This window comes from Neopsephotus bourkii, unplaced genomic scaffold (assembly GCF_033783945.1).
Source record: "Neopsephotus bourkii isolate Nb327-2 ecotype Australia unplaced genomic scaffold, CSIRO-AGI_Nbou_v1 NB_1526, whole genome shotgun sequence".
Lineage (NCBI taxonomy): Eukaryota > Metazoa > Chordata > Aves > Psittaciformes > Psittacidae > Neopsephotus > Neopsephotus bourkii.
In genome coordinates, this window is record NW_026902002.1 from 3,447,690 (window position 1) to 3,473,835 (window position 26,146).

General features: G+C 41.2%; 1 protein-coding gene and 1 long non-coding RNA gene across 4 annotated transcripts in view; one reads left to right on the forward strand and one right to left on the reverse strand.

Annotated features, from left to right (window-relative positions):
• Window positions 1-26,146, reverse strand: part of RALB (RAS like proto-oncogene B) — a 57,159-nt gene that overhangs the window by 15,686 nt on the left and 15,327 nt on the right. Inside the window, exon 2 of one of the 3 annotated variants that reach the window (XM_061370111.1) lies at window positions 18,410-18,499. The exons of 1 other annotated variant lie outside the window; for it this stretch is intronic. The gene's annotated coding sequence lies outside the window, so the exon portion shown is untranslated. Of the gene's footprint in view, window positions 1-17,185; window positions 17,317-18,409; window positions 18,500-26,146 lie in introns of those variants that run through there. One more of the 3 variants, XM_061370110.1, reaches the window with a different exon arrangement.
• On the forward strand, window positions 16,551-22,516 carry LOC133221322 (uncharacterized). The gene is made up of 2 exons (XR_009727967.1): window positions 16,551-16,889; window positions 21,958-22,516. It is a non-coding gene; the product is annotated as an uncharacterized LOC133221322 (long non-coding RNA).

The window sequence follows — 26,146 nt, forward strand, 5'->3', positions numbered from 1 at the left end:
TGCTCCTCAGACCAAGAGATAAAGGTTACACCAGCAGACAAGCTGGCCACATGAAGCACAGCAAGGTTTACAGATCAAACCACAGTAGTTACTAAAAAACTGTTTTGATTTAGACTTCTGAAGATCTGTACTTGGCCAGAGGACTAATCAAACCATGCCACCTTTAGTATAAGAAATCTAACCCTATGCTTTTACCAACTATTTCAGCGTTCCCTTGCCTTACGTGTTTAGAGTACAACTTCTCCAGGTTAACTAAGGCCTCCTGCTGTAGTAAAATCTGCAGTGTTGTGTTATTCTTGGCTGGTCCCCCAAACCTGAACACTTCAAGGTAGTTTACAAATAGCTTCAAACTTAAGCATCAGTTTGCTATTTTCCCACCCACTCCTCAGCCTGAACAGTTGAACTGTTCAGAACACTTAACAAAGAGGATTGGTTTACCTAATGCCAAGATTCAGAGCCTATTACTGAATAACTAATGTATTTCAAACCAGACTGCACTTTCACATCCTTTTTTACTTCACCTGCATTAAGACTCCACAGTTGTACAGTCACTTAAAAGCAAAAGTACTTGTCAGTTCACAAGAAAGGAACCCATTTTGCTACAGACCATGCAAATACATTGAAGAAGGAAAAAAAAAAAAACCACTACAAAACATTAGACTTCACTAAGTCTACCTGTTTTCCAGTAAATATTCTTTTACTATAAGAAAAAGTATTCTAACTGGAGCTTTAATTGAAATTGCTTCTAGTTCTTCCAATTTAGTTGGAGATTTAAAACTGAAAGAAAGCTCTAAGCTCAAAATTGCCAAGATCAGCCCTTGTTCTCTTGCTGTGCAGCTGATATCTTTGGGCATTTATTTTCATTGCTATCCTGCCACTGAAAGCAGCCATTCTTTGGATTTTTAAACAGGATTCTAGAAACCCTTAGCCCAATAGCTTGACAGAGGAGCTTTGTTAAACCCTTCAGATACCTACTTTTAAGGGAAAATCTTGGTATTCAACCTATTAAAGACTTAAATGATGTAATCGAAAGCAAGCACAGAAAGGACAAGGTTTTGCAACAGTATTTTTGTGACCCTCATTTATCAGAACATGAATTAGAGGCTTTGAGGTGTTTGGCTGTGATATGCCCACAAGAATGCAGTCACAGAAATTCCCTGGATCACAAAACTAATTAACAATCTCACTGAGCTATGAACCGTAAGAGCTCCTCAGTTGTTCTGAGGTTATCCAGAAAAATATTTAAGTACTGAAATTCCATTAGCTTTCAATGGACTGTAAATGCTCCAACTGGTAATTCAACTACTTTAAAAGTTCATTTGAGATTAAGTAGCATATTTAATGCTACTGAAAATTTTAGGATATGCAGGCTAAAAATAAAAATGCTACTTTATCTTCTTTTGCTCTGCTAATATCTTACTTCTTGGCACTTCCCCAGATTTTTGTTTTCAAGCTGAAAAGAGATTATGTGGCAGAAATTCCTGCCTGGAATATCCTTGTATCCTTCCCCATGTACTGCTGAATACTTCTACCTTCCCAGTTGTGGTAATAGATTTTTCTGGGCCATGATTAATTGGATCAAGAAATTTATTCAGCTCAAGATGTCTTGCAGAGCAAGTTGGAACAGCAGTTTCACAGCCCCATTTATATTACCAAATATAAATATTTCTAAAATATTTCTAGATATATCTATATACTATCATCATCCTCTCTCCTTCAGTTCCCTCTTTCTTGCCCCCGGCTGTTCAATCCCACGACCTCCCACAAGAGAGCCACTCAGTGTGGGTAACTGGGTCTGCCATTCATTATCAGCAAGGCCACATGCCTCAGTGTCAGTGTGAAGGTAAGGGAAGGAGAACAGTTTGTACAACTGAGGCCAAAGAAGGTAGAACTAGAGCAGCCAAAGAGTACTGATATGACTGCAAAAATGGGTAAATTCCCTTATCCTGTTCATACTATACTCCTTAGACAAGTGTGCTGGTGCAGCTGACACCTTGCTGCACTGTCCAGGCTGAGCACCAGAACAAAACCCAAACCTGAGATTTGCTTTTGGTAATCCAGCATTTTCTCTCTCCACAAAATATCTACTGCATACTTACAGCTGGCAAAGATAAGGGCACTGGACAGGAACTAGAAATACATTTGGAAAACGTATTATTTTTTACCATCATGAGAAAAAGTAAGAATTTAAGTAACTACTTTACTCTGTACATGTGAAAGGTACACTCTTTATAGACTAGATCCTTGTTGGAAGAAGTGGTAACAGCCATATCCCAAATGTTACGGGAAAAACTGCAGGTTTAATACATTATTTACTTGATACACTGATGGTTACAAGTTTAAATTACACTAGGTTCAATTAATTAGAATTAGTTACTAATCCCACCTAAAAACCAGAATTGTACGTACATTTAAACACATCAGCTGTCACAGTTACGCTCTAGCAGCAGCTGTACATATACTGCTAGTTAACAGATGCAAGAAGCAAGCCCAAGACAAATTCAAGATGTTGCAGTGGTTTAAGGTTAAACCAGATTCTAAAGCTAGACCATGATCGTTCCCCATGTCTCAGAAGGCTGGGGAAAGGATTTGTAGAGCTTGAAGAACAGTTTTAATTCAGGAATTGCATTTCATTAAATTCAATTAGTGTTAGCTTCCAGAAGAAAGCCTGTATGATGAACTGCAGGAGAGTCCCTAAGATTTGCTTATCTAGGGCATACCATACAACGTATAAAAGCAGTATTTTAATTTACTTGTGATCAGGAATCCTCCCTGCATGCTTTCCATGCTGGGACCCAGAAATCACAGTAAATATTTTACACTGTCAATGGCATCAGACATCTGGCCAGTGGATGCCAGCCAGTTAAGAATGGCTACTAGCTACCCTAAGCCTTCACACCGTATCAGACTTTTCAGTACTCCGCATATTTACATGCAAAGTCATCTTCAGCTCTCCATTTAAGAATGGTTTAATAAGATCAAGTGATCTTCAGAAGAATGGACTTGCGATACCAGACTTCCAGTATTTTTCTGGCACATGCAGTTATGTAGAGTAAGATGAACAATGGGAGACTCCCAGATGTATTGCTACTTTAAACAAACATTACCCTAGCAACCTACAGAGTCCAGCACACTGTTCCTCACAAGAGATCATAGATACACTTGGACAACCCCACCTTATAAGGCGATCATCAGATCTGGGTCACCAGACTATTGATCTATTTTAACTACAAAATACTTGTATATACTCAGCATATTCCTCCCCACCATCCTTCCCAAGCACAGCCCAACTTTGCTTATGAGTTTTCAGAGAGATGCATCATTATAGCTTAGAAATTGAATTTAAGAGCAGAAGGCATTTACTTAGTAGATAAAATTCTCAAACATATGCACTCTCACATCACTCAGTAGGGGACCATTACAGACTATTTGTTAATAGTCTAAAATGTAGACAAGTAGACAGACAGTATCTTACATGTCAGCAGTAATTTCAAGGTAATAACCTTGCTTAGAATAACCTTGAAGTCCAAGGAAAACTGGAGCTAAACCCTGTTCAAGTCTGCTGCAAGGTTCCATATTTTAATACAACCATCAAAGGTTTAGTCACACGAAGGACTCAGCTGGGTCAATCTGAGCATCAGAAGAGTACCAGTTTAAAGCAACCCTTTAAACTAAAGCCAGATCTTATACTGAATTGAAATACAGTTAAATGTATACATATCAATGTTGCTAAGGGACATAAATAGCTGGGGTTTTTGAGAAATCCCACAGAATGGAAGAAAAATATCTGAGTAATTGTTTATCGGTAGCTGAGTAAAGAGAAAGGTCTGCCCTTAAAATAGTACTTTAAGGCACTTCAGCACCTAAAAAGAAAGTCACTTATATCTATGTTTGACTAAAGGTTGCAAAGGTCATGATACAAAGTTAATACTCTTAACAGACAGGTAACAACCGTATCAAGAGATTTATCACCGCATGTAGGCATCCCAACACAGAACTGTTTTGCAATACTACAGTCACATGCAATCCATACAGCCTTGCAAGTCATCTTAACTGGAGCTTGAGTACAGACACTAGATTGCAAGCCTTATTTCTGCAGCTTCATTTTGGTCTTATGGTATCTTCACACAGATGTATGTAAAATGTGCATTTCATTGTAATTATTTGTTTTTTGTCACAGCCATCCCCATTTCCTAGCCCAATAAAGCAGTGCCCAGTTTTCCCCTTAGTCTTTAGAAATACCAAGACCAATCAACCAAAGAAAGGGAAGAAATATGGAAGGCAACATTAAAGATACTATTAACGACCTGTTAGAGAGCAGTGCAGGGGAGAGGGACCTGGGGGTCCTGGTGGACGACAGGGTGACCATGAGCCGACACTGTGCCCTTGTGGCCAAGAAGGCCAATGGCATCCTGGGTTGTATTAGAAGGGGGGTGGTTAGTAGGTCGAGAGAGGTCCTCCTTCCCCTCTACTCAGCCCTGGTGAGACCTCATCTGGAATATTGTGTCCAGTTCTGGGCTCCTCAGTTTAAGAAGGACAGGGACCTGCTGGAGAGAGTCCAGCGCAGGGCAACTAAGATGATTAAGGGAGTGGAGCATCTCCCTTATGAGGAAAGACTGAGGGAGCTGGGTCTCTATAGTTTGGAGAAGAGGAGACTGAGGGGTGACCTTATTAGTGTATATAAATATATAAAGGGGGAGTGTCACGAGGATGGAGCCAAGCTCTTCTCAGTGGCAAACAATGATAGGACGAGGGGAAATGGGTACAAACTGGAACACAAGAGGTTCCACTTAAACTTGAGAAGAAACTTCTTCTCAGTGAGGGTGACGGAACACTGGAACAGGCTGCCCAGGGAGGTTGTGGAGTCTCCTTCTTTGGAGACATTCAAGACCCGCCTGGACATGTTCCTGTGTAACCTTATCTAGGTGTTCCTGCTCCGGCAGGGGGATTGGAATAGATGATCTTTTGAGGTCCCTTCCAATCTCTAACATACTGTAATACTGTAATAACATAAGAGGACAGAGTTACACAAAAGCCTTCCCAATTTACTACCAAGCTAAGACACCAAGATGATTCCTGCTTAAAGAAACCACACAGCTCATCTCAAAATTGAACTCTGTAAGAAGAAATGCAGCTACCTGGGTGGGCAGTAATGCATTTACACAACTGCAGTCTGCTAGTCACCCATGTAAGTGGTTCTAAGTGGACAGATGACAATAATCCATGTATGTCTGCAGTAAATTAAGTGTATACTGAATGCATACAAAACGTTGGAAATACCTGAAAGAACAGCAGCTAGCAGTTGTCCCCACTGCTGTTCCAATTTATCTACTGAACCATAAAATTCACAAGTCATCTCCTCTAGATTATGAATGAAGATAGAATACAGAGTGCTGCACCCCTACAGTCACCAGGTGAGTCATCTCTACCCAGACTTCCTCATAGAAGAAGGATGTAAACTGGCAGTTCTCAACAGGATTCCTTATAGATCCTAATGGGGATCATAAAAAAAAAAAAAAAAACAACACCCCAGAGACAATATAATGGTGGGAAGACTGCCAATACCACAGCATGCATCAACTGTCTAGGGAAAGTAACATAACTTAGCTTGTATTCATGCTGCTACAATGTCAGAAAACACAACTCTTTACCAATGTACAGAGAGACCTAACATGACACTGCACCTCTGTGCCTTCTGGAGATGATCACCATTTGGAAACTTCAATTTCTGTCCTGGATGCAGCATCAGCTCCAATAACACTAACACACATGTGAGTAAGAGACAACAGCAACAAGGCAGAGAAATCCAGAATCACCCCTCGTGGTAAGTACTCTAGCAGTCTGGTCCCCACAACATCACCTATGAGAACAGATACCCTTTTAGACAGTAAGGAACTTGCACAACAGCATCTTTGAGGATTAAGAGGCTACCACATTTGAGAACTTCTGTAAAACAACTTAAAGCATTGTTTACAGAACACTCTGCCTTTTAGAGCTGGGTCACTCCATTACTTCTGGACTCTGAATTAATCAAAGCATCCTTTTAAATCCAGAGCAACTAGCAGACTGTATACAGCACCAAACAGAATATATACTCTATTCCAACTAGACAGTGTTATCTGAAGCGGAATTCGTAAGATTTTAGTACCATTAGAACTAAAACCATGTCTGTAGGGAGATACCTATCCAAACCTCTCCAAGTACTTTTAGGAAGCCTCTAGGTCTAGTTTGAATGCCTAAAGACACATCACAGAGACTATAGAAGAGAAGGATCTACTGTATTGCTCTTATCCTAGGTTGCTAAGAAACCTGACAGAAATCTTCTATAAGCACAAAGACTCTGTTAATAGTAATAATTAGTATTAGTACGCTAAGAGTTTGTCACTGTGGTGGTAACTGCCTAGTTGCTTAACTACTTCAGGTACATTATGACATCATTTCTCACACTAGTCAATTACACTCATACAAGCAAAATAACATTCAGGCAACAGTTGTACTACAGTCTCACTCCCATTGACTTACAAAGCGTATTTCGAACAATGCTTCCTTTGAAAGCTCATCCATGCAGAACTATCATCATCTTTGATGCACAGTATACACCAAGTCCACCAAACCACTGCTAAGAGACAGTGACATGCTTCAGACGGGTAATCTAATAACAGTTTTTAATCATATCTTTGGGAGTACAAAACACAACAGACAAGTCAAATCTCAGCTTACACAATGTCCTAAATGGCACATTAAATTCAAAATAACTTGATATTCTAATCCCACATCAGTGCAAGGTTACAACAGTTTCAGTGGATAACCTGCAGCTGTATAATCCACAAAGTTGCCTCTAACACTGATCTAGCAAATTCAAGCAAACACTAATTCAGCCATAAGTATGTTACAGAGTTGCAGGGTTTAACTATTTAACTCTTTGGCTCTCATGAAATGCTACCCACCAAGTTTCCTCCATTCTTCCCCCAATTCTTGAGCTGTCAGAGCTAGCCCATCAGTCTTGCAAATATGGCACAAGGCACTGCAGACAGACAGGGCATGAGCTGCTGCCACTGCCCCCAGAAAACTGATCTCACTAGATCATGCCATCTTCAATTTCCCCAGTGAGCTGGACACCTTGGGTAAATCAGAATTCCAAACACTATTTAGTTTGGCTTAGGTAGAACCAGCAGAGGCAACTGTCTCTGCCCATACAATTACATTCTTTGTTTCTAAACTGAGGTTAGTGCCTTATGTTTACATCTCAATCTGGGGAAGTGTAAGCCACTGTTATGTTCGATTCGATGAAGGAAGCAAGCAACAAGCCACTACTCCAAATTTATTCACAATCATGGAGCCCCACCTTCCCAGGAACACTGTGGAGTGGTCTTCTTGTAGCTTCTGAAAGTAATTCCCCTGTTTCAGGCACCTGACTGAAGGGTTCACAGATGTATACCACAAGTCACTAAGCTCCGTCAATCAGGCACACCAAACAAGCACCAAGTACTGAACCTTTTCCCCATCTTTCGATCAATCCATTTGCATCACACAAAGCAACAATAATTACTAATTACCTATAATTCAGCTACTCCCTTAAGTTGCCTTTAAACAGATCTCTTCAGTTTCCCAGTTAGGAAGAGTGAAAACCATAACAAGGTACTCCACACATACAAGCAGCTACCTTTCTACTGGTCTAAGAAAGGATGTTTTCAATAACAGAAAGGCATGTAAGTTTCCAGTCTCCTGTATTCATATACATTAGATCAAAGCCAAGAGCAGTAACTCTGTCTTTAAATGGAAACTGCATTACTACACCAGTACAGGGGTCACATGCAATTTCAGTATCCCTACTCTGAGTGTAAAGTTATTAAAAGTAAAAAGCTGTGGAGAGTTTCCTTTTTGGAGAAGTGTTATCCTTGGTCTCCCTCATGAAGAATGCTCCGCTTACCACTATAAAAGCATTCACAGCCAAGCATGTGCTCTCCAACAACAGAGCCTTCGAAGTGCTGCACAGGGAAGAGTAGGACAACTCATCATGCTTGTTAACTCTGGGTCTGGGTGGCAGACTTAACTCAGAATCACTTGACTTCAACACAAAGAAAATAGGACACATTTGCCCAGGACACTTCCCTTTATGACCTAAAAAGTAGCAGGTCACATGAAAATACAGAGCTAATGCAGAATATAAACTAAACACTTACCCTTGTGTGCTCCAAGACATTTCCTTTCTCCACAGAGCACATTACCAGAATAAAAAAACTACTATTCTGATACACAGCCAGCTCATCTCAGCTCTTCTGCCTTCCCTGGGATATAATCACAACAGGGTGCTTCTGTAGACTAATGCATGCAGCACAGGGAACAAATGAGAGATGCTGGAGTCTGTGTGTAGCTGCAAAGTTCCTCACCTCACTGTGATAGCTCTCATTGTCCTAAAGAGCCTATGGCCATCTACTGTAGCATCCAATTAAGACAGCTCAAAAAGGCAAGGCAGGAGAGTTGCCCTTGCCACGAGAAGAGCAGGAACGTACAAAGCTCTACCTAGGGATGGGTGGTGAGCCAGTTCATGCGTCAGGATTAACACACTGATCAGGAGGGCTGGACTAGACAGTCCTAGAAGTGTCTTCCAGCCTCAGCAGCTCTGTAATTCAAGTCTGTGCCCCAGTAACACTGTTGCTACAAATCTTATTTATGGGGAGTCTTTGGAAGTAGAAGGCCTATTTGACAACTTGGACAAGTAGTACTGCAGAGATGGAAAATTTACAGCAAGTTTTTCATGATTAACACTTAATTAGAAACCTCAACTTACATTTACAAGAGTATAATAGGAGGCACAGTCATCAGATGAAAGCTACTAATAGATGATAGCAACGGGTCGTAGTAGTAGGGGATTCTACTTTGAAAGGGACAGAAGCACTCATCTGTCAGCCTGACCCGGTCTCAAGGGAGGTGTGTTGTCTACCAGGGGCATGGAACAGGGATGTGGCAGAGAGGCTGCCTGCTCTAGTAAGCCCCACAGACTATTACCCACTTCTGGTGACATGTGGGTGCTAGGGATATAGATAGTAGTATCCTGGGGAGCATAAAGAAGGACTACAGAGCCCTGGAGAGGTAGTTGAGGGCTCTGGAGCTCAGACAGTCTTCTTGTAAATTCTCCAGGGTACAGGGGAGGACCTAAAAAAAAAGCTAGGAGGATTAGCCAGGTTAATAAATGGTTAAAAGGGTGGTGTCACAGTCAGCAGTTTGGGTGTCTTGAACATGGGACCCAAGTTTGTAGGCCAGGTCTAGCGGGGGCTGGTGGAGCTGATCTGGTAAAGAGCAGTTTTGGTAGGAGGCTTGCCAGACTGGTCAAGGAGGCTTTAAACTAGATGTGTTGGGGGAGGGGGGCATCATTCCATCCCCACACACACAGTCAGTTGCCAGCACCTATAATAAATGCTCGGAGCAATGTAGAGATATCCCAGCTGCTCCAGCCAATGAGCTGGCTTCATTTGGAGCTCGGCTCAGATGCCTCTATACAAATGCCCATAGCATGGGGAACAAACAAGAGGAATTAGAGATATGTGCACGTCTATGGGGGTATGATATTATAGGCATCACAGAAACATGGCGGGATGGCTCCTATGACTGGAGTGTTGGAATGGAAGGTTACAAACTCTTTAGAAAAGACAGGCCTGGCAGGCGTGGAGGGGGAGTTGCCCTTTATGTTAGGGATAGGCTGGAGAGTATGGAACTCTCTCTGGGGATAGGTGAGCAGTTAACAGTTTGTGGGTCAGGGTTAAAGGGAAAACAGTGATGGAACACATTACTCTGGGGATCTGTTACAGATCGCCTGATCAAGAGGAATCTGCGGATGAAGCACTCTATAGGCAGATAGGAAAAGCCTCACGCTCACAGGCCCTCATTCTCATGGGTGACTTCAACCACCCTGACATCTGTTGGAATGATGGTATGGCCCAGCACAAGCAATCCAGGAGGTTCCTCGATTGTGTGGAAGACAGCTTCCTTCTGCAAGTAATAGAGGAACCGACAAGGAGAGGTGCCATGCCTTACCTCGTGCTCACCAACACGGAAGGGCTCATTGGAAATGTGGTGCTCCAGGGCAGCCTTGGATGCAGCGAACACAAGACTGTCGAAGTTGAGAGTCTCAGGACAGTGAAAAGAGTGTGCAGCAAGCTCACTGCCCTAGACTTCCAGAGAGTAGACTTCGGCCTCTTCAGGAACCTGCTTAGTAAGGTTCCATGGAATATAGCCCTAGAGGGCAGGGGGGCCCAAGACTCTTGATTGGTCTTCAAAGATCACCTGCTACAAGCTCAGGAGTGTTGCATCCCAACTACAAGGAAGTGCAGCAAGAGGGGCAAGAGACCTCCTTGGATAGATAAGGAGCTGCTGAGGAAAATTCAAATGAAAAAAGAGCCTTATAGAAAGTGGAAGCAAGGACAGGTGGCCTGGGAAGAGTACAGGGATGTTGTCCGGGAAGCTAGGGACCGGGTTAGGAAAGCTAAGGCCCAGTTAGAATTAAACTTAGCTAGGGATGTGAAAGATAACAGGAAGGGATTCTACAGGTACATAGCAAATAAAAAACAGATTAGGGAGAACGTAACGTAGGTCCCCTCAGGAAGCTCTTGGGTGAACTAGCTACACAGGATTTGGAGAAGGCTGAGGTTCTTAATGACTTCTTTGCCTCGGTCTTCTCTAGCAAAGGCTCTGACTGCACCACCCAAGTCTTGGAAGGCAGACACAGGGACTGTGAGAATGAAGACCTTGGGCCCACTGTAGGAGAGGAATTGGTTCGAGACCATCTTAAAAATCTGAACGTGCACAAGTCCATGGGTCCTGATGAAATCCATCCACGGGTCCTGAAGGAGCTGGCAAATGAAGTTACTAAGCTGCAGGCCATCATATCTGAAAAATCATGGCAGTCAGGTGAAGTTCCCAACGGCTGGAAAAAGGAAAATAAAACCCCCATTTTCAAGAAGGGGAAAATGGATGACCCGGGGAATTACAGACCAGTCAGTCTCACCTCTGTGCCTGGCAAAATCTTGGAGCAGATTCTCCTGGAAGGCATGCTAAGGCACGTGAAAAACAACAAGGCACTTAGTGATAGCCAGCATGGCTTCACCAAGGGGAAATCTTGCCTGACCAATTTGGTGGCCTTCTATGATGGGGCTACAGAACTGATGGACAGGGGTAGAGCAGTTGATGTCATCTACCTGGACTTGTGCAAAGCGTTCGACACTGTCCCACACGACATCCTTGTCTCTAAATTGGAGAGACATCAATTTGATGAATGGACCACTCGGTGGATAAAGAACTGGCTGGATGGCCGCACACAAACAGTTGTGGTCAATGCCCAGCTGGAGACCAGTGACGAGTGGTGTCCCTCAAGGATCGGTGTTGGGACCGGTCTTGTTTAACATCTTCGTCGTTGACATGGACAGTGGGATTGAGTGCGCCCTCAGCAAGTTTGCTGATGACACCAAGCTGTGTGGTTCGGTTGATACGCTGGAGGGAAGGAATGCCATCCAGAGGGACCTTGACACACTTGTGAGGTGGGCTGATGCCAACCTCATTAAGTTTAACCATGCCAAGTGCAAGGTCCTACACCTGGGTCGGGGCAATCCCAGGCACAGCTACAGGTTGGGCAGAGAAGAGATTCAGAGCAGCCCTGCAGAGAAAGACTTGGGGGTGTTGGTCAATGAGAAAATGAACATGAGCCGGCAGTGTGCGCTTGCAGCCCAGAAAGCCAACTGTATCCTGGGCTGCATCAAAAGCAGCATGACCAGCAGGTCGAATGAGGTGATCCTGCCCCTTTATTCTGCTCTCATGAGACCTCACTTGGAGTACTGTGTGCAGTTCTGGTGTCCTCAACATAAAAAGGACATGAAACTGTTGGAACAAGTCCAGAGGAGGGCCATGAGGATGATCAGGGGACTGCAGCATCTCCCATATGAGGATAGGCTGAGAAAGTTAGGGCTGTTCAGCCTGGAGAAGAGAAGGCTTCATGGAGACCTCATAGCAGCATTCCAGTATCTGAAGGGGGCCTATGGGGATGCTGGGGAGGGGCTCTTCATTAGGGACTGTAGTGATAGGACAAGGGGTAATGGGATAAAACTGAAACAGGGGAAGTTTAGATTGGATATAAGGAGGAAATTCTTTCCTGTTAGGGTGCTGAGATACTAGAATAGGTTGCCCAGGGAAGTTGTGAATGCTCCATCCCTGGCAGTGTTCAAGGTCAGGCTGGACAAGGCCTTGGGTGATATGGTTTAGTGCGAGGTGTCCCTGCCCATGGCAGGGGGGTTGGAACTTGATGATCTTAAGGTCCTTTCCAACCCTAACTATTCTATGATTCTATGACAGTTGTGAATACTTAAGGAAAGGAGTTGGACAAGATCACTGCTTAATCCCTGCTTCACAAACTAAATGAAGATAAAGATGCACTGTATCACCAGACTAATGTCTAATGATTTTAACTGGTTTCCTTCCATTATAGCTTCAGAATAGTTTCAACACAAAGTCTATTTTGATTTTACTTTGCCTTACAAGACAAACTAAAAAGTAAATTCTCAAAGAGCTTGCAGAATTGTTTAAAAATTAAATTGTTTCCTAAAATGTGTTTTGAAAATGATAAAGTAAAATGACAAATAGCACCAGTTTCAAGCACACATTCCTGTATTATGAAAAACCATTTCCTCAAATGGCTTAGCTAGTCTATTTTATGATATGATAGATAAAAGCAGAAGGCTGCCACAGAAGACAGTGAGACGTCTTGGTTACTACACTAATGAGAATTCCTTACCTACCAAAAATGGGATCTCACAGTAAGCCAAGAACACTAAATAGCAGATGAGTATCGTCATGGAGAGGAGTTTCTTACTGCAGCAGCGCTTAGTGGAAAGGCTGTACCTGAGATCACTACATACTTTAGAATTAGCTCATTCTAATCAGGGAGCAGCTTCTCCCATTTGCAAAGCCACCTCTTCTCTGGGAAACTGAGGCAACTGGCATGCAGCTTGATCTACATACACTTCGCTTGTTAAATGTCTGCTTTAGAGTAGCGCCCAAGACAGTGCCCTGCTGAGCAGAGTAGCACTAATATTACAAACCAACTCTTATCCAAAAAAGCCACTTTAGTTACTGTTCTGCAACACGGAGTTCAAAATTCTGGTAGCTCCTACACTTAAACCTGTTAAAGTACTGTGTCATGTTTTGAGTATAATTCTGTAATGCAGTACTTTATTCCAGTCCTACCTATAAAGGTGGGCTCCCCCTGACCCCAGCCTATAATTTAAGCTACTGGCTTGCAAGCAACCTGCCATCAATATTAAATATAAATCAGAAATATTCTTTAACATGTCTATCTACATAGACAAAACCATTTTCAAAGGTGGGGCTAAGTTCAGGTCTCTGGTACTCTTCTGAAGAATGATCTTTTCATTACAGGTAAAGATACATACAGAGAGAGCTAGAAACCAGAAAAATCACAGCACCTGAATGACTTGGGACATTCCCAGCTCCCCAGTTCTACACTTCAGATTAGTTCTGCCACATTCCAAATTTAAGAAGAGCGTATTAAAAATTTTAGTTTCCTTGCACTTTTAGTTACCTGAAATATTTCATACTAATCACATCAACTGACAGCAACACTAATTCAAAGTATTAATTGACACGATTAAGGCTTTAACAAATACTTATAATCCCAGGACAGATTTTTGGTCTTTGAGGTGTGATTCTGCAAAGATTTCTAGTCAGGACTGCATTTCCACTAAGCTTCTGTCTCGTAATTAACCATTATTTGTTCTTTTCTCAACCGCTTCAGCAAGCATTAATACAGCTATGGGCACAGGGCTCTTTTTAAAACAGTTGAAAGTGACTGCTCTAGGCAAGCACTTTGTAACCATGACGATTCAAGAAGATACTTAGCAGCCTAAGTAACATTCTCACATTACATGACATCATGACTCTCATTTTGACAGGTCTTGAAAAACATATTTGCACATCTCAAGCACAAGAGACAAAACAGATCCTCTAATATTTCTACAAAAGCAGTATCTGGAAGAACATGAAGAGACAAAGCACAAGTTACATAGACTTACCTTGCTTAAATGACAAGACAACTTGATTATTTATATGGGAGGCATGGATGACAATTGCTTAGTCCTAATGGGCTAAACGGAGCTATAGGCAAAATGATTGCTCTTTGACAACTATTAGCAAACACTTCAAAAATATCTGCTCTATAGCCACTCTTCAGGAGGCAGGTATCAACTGCATCATAGAACAAAAGCCACAAAATTTATTATTGCCACTAGAAAAGTGAAGTAGTCATGCCTGTTTGCTAGCCTTGCTGCTCCATGCCATAGCAGGTAACAAGCAATGGAACCTTATCAAACACTGCTTGATGGTACTGCAGAATAGTTACCAGAGACACGGGGATGGAAGGTAAAGAGAGGAAACCTAAGTAACTGAAGGTTTTTATCAACAGGATAGTACTCCCAAGTCAAGACAGAGTTTGAGAATATAGCTGCTAACCTGGCTGATAATCAGGATCAGCATCTTTCAGAAGTCAACCATGCAAAAGTTACTTGAACTCGGGTACACAGGGTATAAAAAGCAGCAAGCATCCCATCCGTGTTCATCTACTTCTGCAGCCTCCCCAGCCACTGCCTTTCACTCAAACCCCCACAGACCATTACTCCCACACTGAGTTGTTTGCTCCAGGCACAAGAAAACTGACCTTTAGGCACTGTTTGTTTGTCTTGACACCATTATGCACTTGTTACTGCCTGCACAGCTGTCAGGAGAAACAGGCCCCTTCAGTACCTCTGCTAAAAGAGGCCATTAATTCAGATTAATTCATTGTGTAATAAAAAGCAATTCACTTATTCACATGGAGTTTGAATTCAGTTAATACGAAATTATCAACTTAAAATACAAGTATCCATTGCACTGAAAGTAAACAGAATTTACAAGAACAACAGGACAAGAACAAACTACAAACCAGATTCCAATATAATGACATTAGGGCTTGTTCTCTGTATCACTTGTCCACTTCTGCTCTACTAACAAGACAGTTCTATTGCTTGTGGAGCCTGGACCCCAACACTTCCCAGAGAAGCAAGCCATTTTACCCAGCATTTGGTCAAATAACAGTCAGTGCTTAATCAGTTAAGTTACAGCTGAAAAAAACTTGAAGCCTGAAAAGGGCATCAGATCACATAATCTGTGTATTATCCAGGATTTCAGTGTACATATCCACGCTGTCCCATCATTACTGCTTTGATTTGATCAAAATGCCTCAACTGCTCTTCTATCCAGATATCTAGTACCACTGCACTGACAGTTAGAGACAAGCTTTAGAGTTTTAAAGGGTGACCAAGAAAGAGCATTGTCTGGCCAAATTAAGCTTTCCGTTCAGAGTTTTTGTAAAGCATTCTAAATAAATCTTTAAACTAGACATTCCTCCACAGCATATACATAACACCAGTGAAAACAGGACAGCTACAGTTTTCTCCAGGCATGCAAAACAATCAAGTTAGCCTACTCCAAGAGGTGTTCAAACAAACAATTTACTACTAAAAATCTAATATAACAAACTTATTTACAATAGTAGTCTGAAAACTTTTCTATTCCTTAAAATATTTAATACAGGAAGTAAATGAAAAAACTCTTACAATGGTAAATTGGTATCATCTGATCATAAGCAAAAAATCTACATTCAGTGTATAAGGCCATAAGTGATTAAAGCAATAGACAAAATTATTTAACAAGTCTGCTACAAGTGAATAAGTGTAAAGATGCTATTGCCAAGTAAGATTGAGCTGTTGCTATTAAATTCTCTGCAATGAAGTTATTTTCAGCAAGCAAATCACTTGCAAGAACCACAAGTCTGGTTCCCAGTTATGTTAGTTCCTGCTCTCAGCTTTGATAACTTGAGTTGGGTGTGGGGGAAAAGAGAAGGAAGAAGAGACAAGGGGCATTTAAGGCATCAGAAAAAAAAAAAAAAAAAGAAAAAGAAAAGACCAACTTGTCCTGAAAATCATTGTTCTGAGGATGTTTTTGAAAAAGCAGGCATTTCCCTGCACTCACAAGAGAAGAGAATCCCAGAACTACAGAAGTAACATTTGGAGAGTTCAACAAACAAAATGCTACTGCAGGCTGAAGACTTAAGCTTTGAAAAAGGCAAGGCTGGTCCTAGCGCAGATACAGACTCCCAGGTCCCTTTCTCGCATGAAAATACCTAGGGGTTTTCAAGACTAAGCTTCCTTTGTTATGATCAGAATTGATTCAACAGGACTCCAGCACAAACACTAAGTTAGGCCTCCACTGGCTGTTCAGGAAACATTGTCAGTGATGCTTCATCTCACCACCTCTTTCCTGCCCTTCTCCAGATAAGGTCACACTAAGGCACCACCCTTCTCCTCCTACAAGATCTACACCGGTGAGGCTGCAGGGAGAATAAACAGCAACAGAGAGAGAACCTGGCCAGATAAAACAAGATCTCTCAAAAACTTCTACTTCAGCCGGGACCAACACCACCTCTCTTTATCCTGCAGAGATGAAACATTATCACGTATTCCAGAGTAGCCAGGAGAAGGCAGAGAAGCCTGCACAGAAGAAATCGGCCAGAGAAACCAACGCTCAAGGCCAGCTTCTCCTTGCCCACTTCCCCAGAGCTCCACTTGTAGGCACAAGTCACAGCAGCCACCCAGCTTCGCTGACTCCACCTCAGCCCCACCGGGACGCAGAGGAAGCAGCCAAACCCAGGAGAGGGGCTGCAGCCTCATTCCACCCCGGCTCCCACGCAATCCCTAAGGACACCAGTTACACCTGAGGCGCTGCTTACCGACCTCCCTCCTCACCCACAGCCCCAGCGCGTTCCGACGGCCAAGGAACTGCGTCCCGTGGTAGGGGAAGCCGCCGGGCGTTCCTCGCCTCACACACCCAGGAGGAAGAGAGCTGCCCCACACATCCAGGGGATACCTCCCTCCCCACAGAGTGGAGGGAACGGGAGCGACTTGACCGCATCCCCCGGCCAGCGGGCCCAGGCCTGCTCAGGCCGCAGCCAGGACCCAACGGCTCTCACCGCCCCTCACCGAGACAGCAAGGCCAGGTCAGTCAAGTTTCCCACATCCCGGAGAAGGGTGGGGTCTGGCAGGGTCGCTCGGAAGCGCGCGGGCTCACACACCCCTTACCCTCTTACCTGGGGACTAAGAGCCGGCTCCGCGCTGTGGCTCCAGCCTGACACCCGGCTCCGTTTTAACCGCCGCCGCCCTCCACGCTCTCATTGGGGTGCCACCACCCGCGCGCTCCCGCCGCGCACTTCCGCCCTCGTCGGCGCCGCTCCCGCCGGGCTCGGCTCCCTGAGCGCGCACCCCCGCGGAGGTCACGTGGAGCTCTCGGACCAATCGGCTTGGGAGGCGGGGCGAGGGGGCGGTGGTTGGTACTGAGGCGCGGGGTGGCTGCTGGCTGTGGGAATGGTGTTTGACATGCTGAGGGGGTCCAGCACTGCGAAGGCAGCCGGAAGGAGTAGCAGGAAGGGGCTGCACTCCCCGCTGCCGCGGGTTCTTCTGCCGTGGCTTCTGCTGCCGTTTGTGAGGGGAAAGGAGCCTGTGGGGAGCTGCTGCAGCAGCGGGCCTCCCATAGAGCCCCACTAGCAGGCTGATCCCATAAACCCTCCAGGCTCTTGTTTTGATCCAAAGTTAGGAAGGGCTCATCTTCAATACATTGCATGTTTTAGTGCAGATTCTACTGATGGATGAATAAATTAGTAATCCTGATATTGGAGGTCAAACAAATAAACGGGGGAAGTTTAGTTTAGGCATACAGAAGAAGTCTTTACTGTGAGGGTGGTGAGGCACTGGAACAGGTTGCCCAAGGAAGTTGTGAATGCCCCATCCCTGGCAGTGTTCAAGGCCAGGTTGGACAGAGCTTTGGGTGACATGGTTTGGTGTGAGGTGTCCCTGCCCATGGCAGGGAGTTGGAACTTGATGATCTTAAGGTCCTTTCCAACCCATGACATTCTATGATTCTTTGAAATGGAAATGTCCCTGCTTCTAATGGACTCTGAGTGTTTTATTACTGTGCTGCAATATTGTGTACAGACCAGTTCCAACTGCTCAGGAAAAAAAATAATGGCTACTGCTATATTTACTGCACATCTTTATTCAATCAGTCTGCAAATCCAAATTCTGTCTGGTCAATTGAAATGTTACTAATCACAGTCATAAATAGCTGTCATGTCACAAAGGAAAACATAACCTTCTCTTGCTGCTTTAATTTGGTCATTTTTTTCTAGAATTTGATGTTGACCTATTTAAATTCCACACACTGAAGTTAGATTGAATATATTGGGCAAAATCCCTCCAGAAAAACACCACTTTGCATGATAACACCCACTCTGGGAAACAATGGAAGTCATTATTACCCTTGATCTCTGGGGGGTTCAGATCCTCTGGGATAGAAGTAATAGGTTAAGTAGTTGTGTTAACTCTTTCACACTAGGCCTCTTTGTAGCCTCTTATAGAAGAGAAAGGGAAATGATTAATTACCTTCTAGCTCTATCCATTGAAGGCTGAGTGAAATTGTATTTTGAATTTGGAGAGCATAGAAAAGGCTTGGCACTTAAATGAAAACAGAAAAAAAAAAAAGGTAACCCAGCTTTATAAAAGTGATAGGTGAAACAATGCCAAAAGAAAATAAAAAGGAGGAGGAGGAATTGGAAAGAGATTTACTATAATCTGTAATTTCAGGGTTGGCAAAAATGCCAGGAATTGGAAACAAGAAATTACAGTGGCGGAAAACACCTAGGTGTCTGTGGCTCTCAGAAACATCTGAGTACTTCAGGACTGCATAAAAAGGAAATATCTCCTGATTTTTCCTGTCTTGAAGGAAACCAAGGTTTTATACATTGTTTGTAAATAAACAGGATTTACATGATCCTTGCATCATCATCAGTTTCTCCTCCTAACTCAAAACAACTGCAAAACACCAGATTTTAGTTAACCTGTTAAGCAGAAAAGTGACTTTCTCTTTTCGAGTTTATTTATAAGGAAATGTCCTGATTGCAGTAATTCTCTCTGTGTTACAGATTGTGTCAGATTAAGTACCACATCAATATTCATCCTTCATTAGAAGCTAGCAGACTGAGAGCTATTTACTATTTGATGCCATCCATGCAAAGAAGGAATAAGCAGAGAAAGAAATATTGCCAAATATGAAAGAATGTTGAAATATAGCTAACACTTAAATTACCCAAATCTTGGTATTTCTGATTATGCCTGAATTGTTTTTTAAGATAGATTTTGTGCACTTGCACATAACAAAGAAAAAAATAAAAAAGTAAAAAATAATTGGAACTGTTTCCTCTTTATTCTGTTAACTATATGTCTCCATGGCCATCTTTAATGTTGTGCAGGCATGTAGTGGGACTACTTGCTCTGATGTGACTATTCGTGGAAGAGAAATATATTTTCAGCAAATCGTAGAATCACAGAATCATAGAATAGTTAGGGTTGGAAAGGACCTTAAGATCATCTAGTTCCAACCCCCCCTGCCATGGGCAGGGACACCTCCCACTAAACCATATCTATGAGTCTATCTAAACCATCATGAGTTGAAACTACCAACAACCTGGGAAGCTATGTGTTTTCAAAGCAAACACAATCCTAGTCTGCTGCCCATACCATGGTGCTGAGACTTCCCCTTCCTCCCCAGCCAAAAAAGTGGGTTGAGAAATTAACCACATCTATCCTGCTTCTGCAAATTGTTTAGGGGAAACCTACTTCTTTGTAGTAATCCAGTCATGACAAAGAACATTTGTCTGATGCCACGTTTTGAATTATTATGCATGTTGCCTGGTATAATCTCCATGGTTACAGATATATTTTTGCTTCAGTACTTTAGGGGAAAAAAAATCTATAGAACAATTAAGGGAAGAAAATCCCTTTTCATTGTCATTTATATTCCATTTATTTTATTCCAGGTGCTTTGCAGACAATAAACATTCACTTTCTAAAAAAAAAGTAAGATTTCAGTAGAAATAGAAAAATTTATCTCCAGCTGTTGCTTTATCATTCCATAAGTTTTAAATTGCAGATTCTTAGAGATAGAGACGGTATTTTTGATGCATGCATTTAGTTACTAGCTCATGAAGAATGTAACAGCGTTGTGTGTCACTGCCAGAGTCATGAACAACAGTAAGTGTGGGCTGGCCGAACAGCAAATATATTTCCTTTGCAAGATAAGGACTCATACTTCCCTTCTGAGCAGTTCTATTCTGTACGTAGAAATGTATTTTAGAAAGATGGTTAGCTGAAACAAGAATTAGCTGAAATTAGTTCTAGAAACTAGTGATGGTAAAGAGTAAAACCCATACATATAGCTCTTTTTATTTATTTATTTATCTATCTATTTATTTATTTATGTATTTATTTTATTGTGGAAGTAATTGACAAGGAAAATCAAGGTAATGTATATAAGGCATTAAATGGAAAAGATGGTAGTAGACCCATTCCTAGTAAGATGGATAGCAGATCACCAAACCTAGCCTGAGTGCTGCAGGGAAAGGAGCAATATGTGAATTTAATGGAATCTAATGATCCAATCCCTCAGATTACCATATCCTCCACTGCTGAGGGGGAGGGAGGCTAACATTGTTATCTCCCTCTTCTTTCTGATAGATTCAAGCTAGATGTGACTGGCCTCCACATTTGTCATTTAAACCTGCACAGTGTTTGTGTAAAATCACCATCTGCATACCCAGTTCTCTTTTGAAAGTGCTTCATAACATTTCTGGCCTTTTTTTTTTTCTTTTTTTTACACAAGTGACTATGAGAGGAACAAAGTAAGGAGCCAGTTCAGGAAAGATTTGTTTGAAGAACTATAATGCCTAGGAGGCTGTAAATGATGAATAGAAGGAATCCACCTCCCTGTCCCTGCAGGGAGCATGTAATACTAGTCTCAGGGGTAAAAAGAAAAGTAGATAAGCTGAGGAGGGTCTTGAATTGCAAGGGAATCAGCACTATCTGGGAAGTCAGTCTTTGCAGATTTAGTGATGTCATTTGCAATCTCACAGTAATGGAAGTAAGAGCCAGATTATCGACTTTACTGACATCTGAATGTAGACAACAGACAGCTGAAGGATAGGTACTTGATTCACAACTCAAGTTTACGAGAGTCTGAGACAGAAGCTGTTGCCAGTAATAACCACAGAGAAATCAGGGGTGAGAGGAGAAGGAAGTGGTCCTGCCATATCTCCAGCTCTGAGGCTGAACCAAGAACACGAGAACAGGTTAAAGCAGCAAGGAGGTTTTGTCCCTCTCTGAAGGAATTTTTAGTTACACACACAGCCAGTCCCTTGTAGCACCTGTGCAGCGCACAGCAATGGTTCAGTGAAGGTAGCCAGACCCCTAAATTTTTATTAATCTATTCAATCCAAAGCCACTGTAATTTTTTATCCTATTTTTTAAACCATTTTTTCAATCAAAATGAATGCTAACATAAAACTGAGGGGGTGAGGAAAGAATGTTACCTTTGGAAAACAGAAAAAAAAAACCCACCCTTTTGGATTATCTAGAATGCTGTGAGATTCTTTTTGTTCTGTTTGGTTTTGTAGGTGTAGAGTTCAGATGTCAGAGTTAATCTCAGCTCAGATAACTTGTCAGAAGAGGTACATGTACATAGTGTGCATGCAAACAGAGTTTGTTTTAAAAAAAAAATAATTTAGTCAAAAATGGTTTTCTCTTTGGGGATGAATATCTAAGAAGAACTACATTATACAGATTATTTGTGTACTTAAGAGAATGAAGCTGACTTTGCCATGATTTATGAATTTCAGCATTCAAAAACCATAATGCAGTAAACTAAATATATCAGAAACAGAAACTAGTAAACGAAATATGACTGTGGTTTTGGCCTTGTAGGAGCTTATGCCATTTTGACTGTATCATGCACTGTTTTTTTTTTTTTATACAGAGAGCAGGAAAGCACCACAATAAAATAAAAGTTCGCTATCAAGTAACCTTTACATTTTAGATACTGCTGGGATTTGTCAGGATCACAAGGTTATTTTTAAGGATAGTCTCGCTGATACTTTGTGAGGTAAGGAAGTTTACATTGCAGTTTTATAAATGCTACACTTATGATCATCATGTTTATGAACAGCATGACACACTTAGGGCCTGATCTTGGAGCCTTTACAGAAGGAGCTAAATTTATTCTAAATATCTCGATAGTCAAGAATCAAAAGAAAATAAAAAGTCTACAGAGAGTCATAAGAGGTCAGATAGTCTTATTCCGTGACCCAAAGGCAAGATACATAAATTTTGGCATGTAATTTTCTTAAGATTGCAATATCATTATGGCTGTTTATTTAAAAGATTATCATAAGAAAAAAATCCACAACATTTACCTTAAGTAACACTTACTGCAGTTTAAGCATATTAATTAGTTGCATACTGGACATAGCAATCAGATTATTTTTTTCCTTTTTGCATCAATCTGCTAAATATTTAAAAAAAAAAAATAAAATACCCTTCTCAGAATTCTTTTCTTCCTTCAAGTAACACCTGTTTTTTCAGTTGTTTTTTATAGGTCATGTTTCCTAATTGCCAATCATTCTCTCTTCTTTGGACCCATTCCAGCTGGCCCACTTTTCCTGAAGTGCACTGCTGAAACAAATAAATTAACTAAAGCTTTACCAGTTATATGTATGGTATATAGCATACTTTAGTGTCTTACAAATAAAGTTGAATATGATTATCATTATCACACTAAAGCTGGTTGTGTAAAACCCAGAATTGTTCTGGAAATAGAAAAGGCAGGGTTTTTTTTTCCAGAATAATCTAACATTATTGAGATTCAGCTCACTGAATTGCACGGTGCTACCTTATGGAGCAGCTGCAGTTGGAGAGTAATTTGAGCATGCCTGAAAAGCATTGATGATAACAGATCTTGCATCACTTATTTTTTAATCAAATTTTCCAAATGGAATTATTGACACATGTATTAAACTAGTAATGAAAATTATTGGCTTTGATAGCAACCATCATTTCAGCAGGGTGGGAGCAACACTTCAGAAAGAAGATTTGTCAATTAAAATTGTGTCATTTTTAAGTGCCTACTTCTGTCTACTTACAATGAGGTTAAAATGTGCTTCTGCAAATTAAACAAGAACATTTTCTATGCAAACATATTTTTACACTATAAAAAACCTGCGTATTTAGTCTGCTCTCCTTATTGTTGTCAATGCAGTTCCACTTTTCTCTTTTCCATGTTTAATTGCAACATTTATCGCGGTTGGGAGCTTTGATGCACCTTTTCCATTTAAGTGTCAATAGATTTTCTTTTTTTTCCTTAAGCACCTCACAATTTATAAGAAGGCTCTTATTAATTGGGACCTGAATTTTTTTGTAGTTACTGTTATGATAGTATTTTACATATTCATCAATGGCATACCTTCTAGAATAAACTCTGATATGTCTCAGTAGCTAAAAAATCAGACTTTTCTTGCACGTACAATGTAACTTTGCACTATCATGCTGGCAAATGTTAAATTAAAGAAGGTCTGAATGTGAACTTAAATGGAAAAATCTCTTGTGGAAATCCAAGTTCTGTATGGGGTGGTTTGGATGGTGAAACAAATTGCTACAAATTTTATTTACCAAAATTCCTCTTCAGCTGCAATTTGCTAAAGATTCTTTACTCCCTGAAAGTACACAATATAACATTTCATTGTTTATAAGTTGCTGTATTTCAGCCCAGAGGTGAAAGCATCAAAAAAGTGGATAAATTGGCTATTTCTGAAAACCTGCAGTAACTTGTTCCACCAGTGAAGTTTATTTCACTTGAAAGTTTGTGTGTCTCTGAATATCCCAATGTAAGTATCGTATTGTTATGACACTACTTTGTTGTCAATTATAGAGCCTGTTAAGGACATAAGACAGTCATCTGATAATACTGCTGCATTTGAGAAAATTTCCTCTATTGAGCTGAATGTTTCTATGTTACTTTACACATCATTCTTCTTTAGAAAAGACGTTACTTGTGGTTGATAATATGGTCTACAAATAGCCTCTCCTTTTGTTTTTTTCATGTTAAATTGTTAAGAGTACAATATGTTTTACATTAGAGGATTAAGAAAGGTAATTTCAAAATAAGCATACATTATATCCCATAACATTCTGGTAACTCTATTGTATTTTATCTTTTCAGTGAATAGCAACGTATACTTACAATCTGTCAAAATAGTCAGATTAACTTTTTATAAAAGACTATTTGATAAAAGTTATTATGTCAGTAGTAAGAATTTGCTGATCAACAGATTAATACATTAATTAATATTCAACCATAACTCATTAATAAACTGTAAATTAAAAAATATAGTTTATCTTCTGATGCGATTTATATTAAACCTCCTATTCTTTTTAAAAAAGCTTGGGAGGACCTGCACTGGATTATGGGGTCCTCAATCAGTCTTGGTCAAATTATGAGATTCCCTCAGAACCTGCAACCCCACAGCTCAAGCATCTCTTCAATCCCCAAGTTTTATTATTTCATTATAATTTATTTCTGGAAAGCCGTAAAAATAAAAAAAGAAGCACCACATTAAAATAAAACCTGAAGTAATTGCCTGTCCTGGGTTCAGCAGTAGCAGTCATTTTTCTCCTTCTTATTAGCTGGTGCAGTTCTGTGTTTTTGACTCTCAGCCTGGGAACAGTGCTGATAACACCGATGTTTTTAGTTGTTGCTCAGTAATGTTTAGTCTGACCAAGGACTTTCTGAGTCTCATGCTCTGCCAGGGAGGCGGGGAAGCTGGGAGGAAGCAGAGACAGGACACCTGACCCAAATTGACCAAAGAGGTATTCCATACCACAGTACATCATGCCCACTATATAAACTGGGGGCAGTTACCCGGAAGGGCGAGATCACTGCTCATGTTGGGCTGGATATCAGTTGGCGAGTGGTGAGCAGTTGTATTCTCTTCCCTTGTTATTTCCCTTATCATTATTATTATTGGTGGTATCAGCAGTGGTTTGTGTTATACCTTAGTTACTGGACTGTTCTTATCTCAACCCATGGGAGTTACATACTTTTGATTCTCCTCCCTATCCACCCGGGAGCCGCGGGAGGGGGGGTGGTGGGGAGTTGTGAGAGAGAGAGAGAGACTGTGTGGCTGACTGAGTTTAAACCACGACATTGCCAAGAGCCAGGGCATTTTGAGTTGAGACGCTGGCGATGTGGATGTGAGCAAGCAAAAGTGCAATATAAGGTGTAAAGAACCTTTGAGTAGATAGAAAGATATATGCATATATATGTGTATACTTACATATTTTTAATTTAAAAGTTGAAGCCACTGTGATTAGGCACAACTAAAATCATGTTTAAAGGTCAAATGCTGCTTTTTCCCAAATTTCATTAGTTACACTGATTTACAGTGCAAGAGAACTGCATTATATACTCATAAGCAAATCCACTCACCCTTCTACCTAGACTAATCTCCTCAAGTGGTTTGATTATAAGCAGCACCATTTGCTCTTAGCTTTGGACAGTAATAATTATATTGTTAGAGAAGGGATGAAAACTGATCAGTTAAGGAGACTATTCTGAAAACTACTAGTGCCAGATCAGAAATCTTGAGTTGCCACATGTGAGGTGCTTGGTGGTGCATGTCGAATAAATTGTTGTCCTCAGAACAGTTTATATAGTGTAAAAATCAGCTTCATATTGAAACACCGTGATCATCATTATTTCAGTTGAACAGAAGGAATTAAATTCTATTGAAGACCTGGTTTCTGCAGGTAGCAACTGATCTCTGCATATACACAGTATAAGAGAAAAAAAATCGCATTTTTCCCTTCTGCAGAATAAAAGACTTCAGTCTGCAAACCTCAATCTTAAATCCTTATGTAACTTAATTGGTTAGGTTAAAAACTAACATTGCTCATTTGTACTGTTCCATTAGCATGCCTTGTTCATGGAAATAGATGGACAATGCTAAGCAGGTAATGTAAACCTGCCCATGGAAGCTACAACTGTAAAGACACTAATGCCACTAGCATAGCCGGTATAAATTGTTGTATCTTTATGAGATCAGGGACTGTTCAGTGTGTGCTGTAACTGTTAGGTAATATAGCTCACTCTTCTACTGGCTCCGGTTTAGAGA